Source organism: Mytilus edulis, chromosome 14 (assembly GCF_963676685.1).
Source record: "Mytilus edulis chromosome 14, xbMytEdul2.2, whole genome shotgun sequence".
Taxonomy (NCBI): domain Eukaryota; kingdom Metazoa; phylum Mollusca; class Bivalvia; order Mytilida; family Mytilidae; genus Mytilus; species Mytilus edulis.
This window is the reverse complement of record NC_092357.1, coordinates 34,265,047-34,273,397: the sequence shown is the minus strand read 5'-3', so window position 1 is coordinate 34,273,397 and position 8,351 is coordinate 34,265,047.

The window sequence follows — 8,351 nt, the reverse complement described above, 5'->3', positions numbered from 1 at the left end:
CGAAGCAGTCTTAACGATTTGAATTTTAATTAAGAAAAGAAATAAATCAATAGCACCGAAATACAATAAATCTGCACGTATTAAAATTGACGCTAAAATACAGTTAAATGTATTATAGTATACTTGAATATATCTAGGTTTAACACTCCGCTTATCAATAATTCCGTCCGTCACATGACATTTTCGTTGCATTTCAATCAGAATCTACATAGCAGACCTGCCTAAAATGTAGTATCATGCTTCAAGTGGGCATGCGATATGCATCTTTATGCATTAATCCATTTCAGATTCATTAATCACCATTCAGTAGGTATGACATTTCGTCGTATTTCTCGGAGAAACTACAAGAAAGAAAGGAAGCTAAAACATCTAGTTTGAAAATCGTTTGTTTACATTTGTATATTAACAATTTGGTTTTAAGCTAAATGTCTGATTTCTTAACGAAATCAACGACGATTCATTTTTTATAAACCATACTTGATTCTGTGCAATAAGCTGAGCGTTTTGTCATTTTGTTTTAATTCAGTATTCTTGAGTGTGTACTTTCCTAACTAGCTCACCTGGCCCAAAGGTCTAAGTGAGCTTTTATCATCACTTGACGTCCGTCGTCCGCCGTCCATAAACTTTTACAAAAATCTTCTCCTCTGAAACTACTGGGCCAAATTTGACCGAACTTTATCAGAATCTACATAGCAGACCAGGCATAGATCACCTTAGTCGTATTTGGCACAACTTTTTGGAATTTTGAATCCTCAATGCTTAACTTTGTACTTGTTTGGCTTTATAAATATTTTGATATGAGCGTCACTGATGAGTCTTATGTACATTTGTAGACGAAACGCGCGTCTGGCGTACTAAATTATAGTCCTGGTACCTTTGATAACTATTGGCCCCAATCATTATTAGAGTATCTTGTTTAAAAAATGTGTCCGGCGATCTGGCCAACCGACCAAGATGGCCGACATGGCTAAAACCCCTTAAGGAGTTATTGCCCTTTATAGTCAATTTTTAACATTTTCTTGTAAATTTTTGTATTCTTACAAAAATATTATCCTCTGAAACTCCTATAACAAATTTAACAAAACTTGTTCATAGTCATCATAAAGGTATCTTGTTTAAAAAAATTGTCCGATGACCCTTTCTGCGAAACAAGATGGCCGACATGGCTAAAAATAGAACATAGGGTAAAATGCAGTTTTTGGCTCATATATCTGAAACCAAAGCATTGAGAGTAGATCTATCTGCCCTGAAATTTTCAGACCAATCGTTCAACTTGTTGTTTTGTTGCTGCCTCTTAATTGGTTATTTTAAGAAAATTTTGAATCTTTTGTTTATTATCTTGAATATTATAATAGATAGAGATAAATTGAAAAAAGCAATACTGTACAGCAAAGTAAGAGCTACAAATAAGGCAACATGACCAAAGTGGTCAATTGATATTCCCCTTTAAAGGCAATTTTTAACAATTTTCATAAATTTTGTAAATGTTTGTAATTTAAAAAAAATATTTTTCAGTCCCTTCTGGGCCAAGTTCATTATAGATAGAGATAATTTTAAACAGCAAGATTGTTCAGTAAAGTAAGATCTACAAACACATCACCAACACCAAACACAAACCAAGGCGAGCGACACAGGCTCTTTAGAGCCTCTAGTTTTTTCTAATGATAATTTTTTTCTAACTTATATTTTTGAATGATTTACCGTTACCACATATCTAAATGTAGCTTATTCACCACATAGTTAATTGATTATATATATTAAAAAGTTTAAAAAAATCACTCATGCTAACATTGGAATGTACATTCCTTTCAAATGAATAATGGTTTATATCTATATGTTCTGGTACCTGCCGCGAACACAGTTATCTACCTTTAATTTATTTAGTTAAGTCTGTCATTTGTTTTGCCAGGTGACAGGCTTCGGATTCGCCAATATGTATTATTCTCTAGCATAACTACAATCGGCACAGTATGAATATACGTGAAACGTGTTTGTAAGGCTTAAAAAGATACGACAAACGATAAGAAAATAAAATTAAAGACAAAAGAAAAATGGATTAATTTTGATATATGACGATAAAGCAATATGCCTATAATAATATAGATTCTGGAGTCGCGTATGATTTCGAAGGTAAGTGATATAATTTTTGAACGTAACAAATCATTACATTTTGATATAGATATACTAATATTAATTTCTACAATTTCTATAATGATAGTTGCATCGTTATCATTAAAAAATGAGTAAGTGTATACAAAGTGCGAACGAATCCAGTCATAAGAGAAAATCACTGTTAGTTATTCGAAATTGAAATAGGGTGATTCCTCGGGTGATTCTATTTTTTCTTGAGTGATGTTTGGCACCTTAGTAAACTGAAAACGTTAACAGTCACTCAAGTGGAGTGCCGGTCTTTGTGTGTATGCTCTTCATCACACACTATATACTGACTAATATGTGACCAGCAAATCTCTAAAAAGTTTTACAGTTTCAATTCGCCAACAAGACTAAAAGGATTTTTATTATAATCATGTTTGTATTCACATACTTATAACATGAAATAATATCGTGTATACATATATAAACAGTATTCAAACTGCTTATACCAGCTGAAAATGTTTCAGCTGTCATAAACGAATCAACCAGCCAGGAAAACCCACCAACTAAGTTACCTTAGTTGATATTGAAACATGTGTCCGGTGTCTTTGACCTAAGTCAACATTTGATAAATAAATTAACAATATATGCCAACAATCAAAATACAATAGGTTCTATATATATATGTTCCTGATTTTAGCAAAATTGTGTTGAAGTAAATACTAAATAAAAAAAATAAAAATACACAAAATCAAACGTGTTAAATGTGTCACGTAATTTACGTATTACATCTTTATCAAATATCTTTTGTATCATAACACCTTTTTTTTTTTATAAAATTGTCTATCTTTTCTTAAAATCAATAACAAGATCTCAACTAAAGGCCATTTCGTTTGTTTTTTTCTGTATTGCACTAAAATAATCAGTTTAAAGACCTAATGTCAATATTGTTAATAAATTCGATAATAGTAATACTATATCCAACAGATTACTGTGTTTACACACTTTACTGATGTAATCTCACTGAAATGTATACAATAAATCTCACTTTAATACATACTATCAATACGATTAACCAATGTATATTTGCCGACTGCCCAACGTAATCTAGAGGACACCGAATTTATTACGAATAAATACAGATGATAGCATGTGAAATATAACAGCATGTGTGATATAACCATAAAACATAAATTACTGTGTTGTTATTAACAATAAATAATCAAAATTTCTCCATCTTTAACGATCCCACCGTCCAGGAAAAATCGACAACTGTCAGAAACCTGTCTCCAAACTCTTTGCTCGAAAGGATCTTTCCGGAGTCAAACTTGGACAGTATACTTTAAGATATGACATATGACGACAACAACACAAATATGTTATTAAAGGGAAACATGAAATTAAAATAACCATGTATTATGTGCATCAGTACTTTCAGCAAAAAAACGTAAAGTTCATACATGAGCGAATACATTGCACAAACATTATAAAAAGTTAATACAGATTGAGCTCTAGAATATTGTAAAGAAACGCTATATATAAATATCGTTAAGAAACTTGATTGCAACAGTGTTGGGTAGAGAGTGATTACCCAACGGTAATATTTCCCGCTCATTTAGAACATGTACATGTAAATATGTGATTAATCATATGATTAAATAGACGGATCTTTAGTACAATTATTTTCCTCTATACTGCGAAAAACGGAAAATTATAAGTACACACTTTACTGATGTAATCTCATTCTAATGTATACCATAAATCTCACTATAATACATAATATCAATACAATGAACAAATAAATATTTGCCGACTGCCCGACGTAATTGAGAGATCACAAAAAAGAATTAAAAGAGCCAAAATTATAAACCTAGCTTTTAGATACTGATAATCTCATATATACAGAATTAGCAATGTAATTATATTTGCCATTACAATGTATCTGATTTCCACGTTAAATACATCTCTCATTTACCACGTGTTATATTGTGGTTTGACATTACGTCGTCTGATCTTTTAATTACCGAAGGTGACTTATTTCCGATTGTGACTGTTCTGCTGAGTGTGAATTCGCAATGATATAAGACGTGTCACGGGACTTTACTATTCCAAGTTCATGTGTTTAGTTTAGATGTTTTTTTTGTTTTTTTCATCGGATTTTGTCAAATGTCTTAACGTTTGTAGTTGTAAATATTATTTTGTTTCTGTTGTATTCGTGTGTTATGGTAAATATAATTAATCATCCAGTTCTTTTATTAGATTTTAGTTTGGATCAACGAAATTTATACGATAGATTTGGTATACAGTTTGATTCAGAAGAAACACCAACATAGCTAGATAATACAAGTATCTTGTCTTAGGGAGGGATAAATCCTACTTTGTAAAGGATCACTCTGATTCGAACAAAAAATTCTCTGAAACTGATATTACCAAGATGCTTGATTTCTTGATTGACAACATATTTGTTACGTTCGGAGGACGTGTTTTTCAACAGACTGTCGGCATTCCAATGGTAACAAAGTGTGCCCCTCTACTTACCGACTTGTTTCTTTAATATTATGAGGCTGACTTCATGCAGGAACTTCTTAGGAAGAAAGATAAGAAGTTAGCACTATCCTTTAACTCTACGTTTCGCTATATAGATGATGTTCTTTCACTAAATAATTCAAAATTTGGTGACTATGTGGAACGCATCTATCCAATTGAGCTAGAGATAAAGGATACTACAGATACAGTTAAGTCGGCCTCATATCTTGACTTACATCTAGAAATTGACAATGAGGGTCGGTTGAAAACAAAACTTTACGACAAAAGAGATGATTTCAGCTTTCCAATTGTGAACTTTCCATTTCTAAGTAGCAACATTCCAGCAGCACCTGCATACGGGGTATATATCTCCCAATTGTTACGATATTCCCGTGCTTGCATTTCCTATCATGGTTTTCTTGATAGAGGGTTGCTGCTCACAAGGAAGCTATTAAACCAAGAGTTCCAAATGGTGAAGTTAAAATCATCCCTTCGTAAATTTTACGGACGCCATCACGAGTTGGTTGACCGTTATGGAATAACCGTATCACAAATGATATCGGATATGTTCCTTACGTCGTAACTACAATCCCCTTCCCTTTCTTGAATGTGACCTACCGAATTAGACTATTTACCGTATTCGTTATCACATAAGCAACACGACGGGTGCCGCATGTGGAGCAGGATCTGCTTACCCTTCCGGAGCACCTGAGATCACCCCTAGTTTTTGGTGGGGTTCGTGTTGTTTATTCTTTAGTTTTCTATGTTGTGTCATGTGTACTATTGTTTTTATGTTTGTCTTTTTCATTTTTAGCCATGGCGTTGTCAGTTTGTTTTAGATTTATGAGTTTGACTGTCCCTTTGGTATCTTTCGTCCCTCTTTAATTATCTAATTACTACAACAATTTGATATTAATTAGTATTGTAATTGTCATTGTTATTAATAAATGTTAGATCAGTCTTACAAATCTAATCTTGAATTCTATCCTATTTCTATCTTATTTTTGGGAAATCTTTTTAGAAATTCAAATGTGACGTCACTTTGTGTGTTGGTGGCTTTGACTAACTCTGCTGTGTATTTGTATGTGCTGGTTAAGATTGTTTTATGTAATGTATCCGTTTTTGTTCTGTAGTTAGTCACCATTTCGGTTTTATCATGTATATCTATTATATAGTCATTTCATATAATTTACTGTTTGCAAAAGCATAAATTATTCTAAATAATAAGGATGCTCTTATCCCAGGAAGAAACCCCTAGCCGTATAGGTCACATCTTTTTGGAACTTTTGGTCCTCAGTGATTTTCAACTTGGTACTTGTTTTGGCTGTCGATTATTGTTCATTTGAGCGTGACTGGTTAGTCTTGTGTGGTCGAAACGCACGTCTGGCGTATTAAATTTTAAACCTGGTACCTTTTGTTAGCTAGTATTCGTGTGTTTCTCTGTCCTATATGCTCTCCCTTTCATTTGTATTATAGTCCTGTCATGTAATGTTGTCATTTTAATATTATATTTAACATTGCCATAAAAGCGGGAGATTTGACATGCCACAAAACTAGGTTCAACCCACCATTTTTGTCTTAAAATGTCATGTACCAAGTCAGGAAAATGGCCATCATTATATTATATTTCGTTTCTGTGTGTGTTACATTTTAGTGTTGTGTTTCTGTTGTGTCGTAATTCTCCTCTTATAATTGATGCGTTTCCCTCAGTTTTAGTTTGTAACCCTGATGTTTTTCTCTCAATCGATTTATGAATTTTCAATAGCGGTATACTACTGTTGCCTTTTTTTACTTCTGATCTGGATGCTACATGAGCACCACCAGAACGTAACGAATGCAAACCTAAGTTCAAGCCAGGGGCTACAGTTTTTAATCTGCGTTCAACATTCTCTTGTGTGGCTGTATAACTTAACTTCTTGTTCTTATATATCAACTAAGACCTAAAAATTAGTCGAACTATGAAAAAAAATCGAATTAACATCCACACCAGTTAGTTAAATGTCTCGCTCAAACATAACGACTTGACATAACAAAGTGACACCTCTAGAAATAAGTATGGGACCTGGACAGAAAAATGAAAATATGATCATCAAATATCTTAACATCCCTATATGTAATAGTACTTCATTTATCATAGCGCAAAAATCCAGCATAGCTTGTTAAAATCAAAAGTCGAATATTTTACAAGAAGCAAGTCATTTTGAAATTCATTATTCTTACAGAGTGTAAGTATTATATCCGAGCTAACATGGTCTTTCTTTACTACTGGTTTTCCATTTAATCTTTTACATGATTGAGCTAACGAATAATGTAAGAGTTATTTGTTGGATCAACGTAAGCATGAAGTTCATGTACTCACTTTAAAGCATAAATTATTGAATCTTAAGTACAAGGGGATGACTTCTTGTCAATCAAAAATGTTAAAAACAATGAAACGGGAATCGGATCAGCTGGTAATTCGTTTAAACCGTATCCTTGAGTAAAAGATCTCCAACGATTGTAACTAGCAAATTACTTTTTGCAGTATTGAAACTTCAAGACTGAATTAGATAAACTGACATCTTTTCTTCTAATTTTCAAAGTTCACACGAACATCCTACACCACTCTTCTCTACAATATTCACAACATGTTGCCTCAGTCTAAACCTGACAATCGCAAAAATGGTTAATTAGATTTAAGTGGCCATTTTTCGAAAATGTCGTTTTTCCGGCACCCTTTACAATAACTTTGTCATTTACGAGATGAATTGCATCTGAAACAATACTCTTGAAAAATTCATGTGCACTAAGCAAATACCAAAATCTGGAAGATTTCCATTCTGGTATACAAAAAATAATCAAGCTCATTGCACATTTCAAACCAATTGTTGTCGTTTCCCCCAAAACGGACTAAAACTGTTAACTGCTTCAGTTACTGGGTACCATTCGATCGAATTGAAACGCGAACAATGTGTATTGTAATGAGTGTCAAATCTGTGATTGATAAACGGACACCAAATGTTGTTTAAGGAATTGAAAGTGTCATCGTTGAAAGACCAGTCATCGTGATCTGTATTACGACTAAGTTGATCTGCATACACATTCCGAGCCCGAGGGCCCAGCGAATTTGAATATAAATGTTTTTCTGTTCACAAGACTGATCGCAGTTTTTCATGTTTTTTGCAATGACAAATTTCTGCTCCCAACCGTCAAAATACGTGCGACATTTTAGTTTTCACTGTTCATCAAACAACAACGAAGGTTACAAAACTCTATTGACGCTTTCAATTTCACGCCAAGTTGAACACTCAAAAGGTTCAATTTTTTTTATCCAATTCTCGAAAATACTATTTGCATTGATCTGAGTTGGCCAACTATGCCCGCTAAAATTCGAACCTTTAACAAAAATCTCAGAAAGTATGTAGTTTACAGTTTGCTCTGCTTTATCAATTTTCTCAGAACTAATGAGGATTTAACCAGTTTCAGTGTTCCAAATGTAACATAACTATTTCAATTTTCGACATGGATCCCAAACACATTTTTCATGTGTAATTTGGAGATCTAGCTTTTTTAGGTTGAATTTTAACAAGACTACTTTTTTTTTACTATAGATTCAAAATCTTAAATTGCATATTTAAGAGATGATCTGTTATTTCTAATAGTTTTATTTTCTCGTTCTGTTTTGAAAGGTATGTTTTACCCGTTTTATAATACTTCAATTGTATTATGTACTATCTATGATTAATAATAAT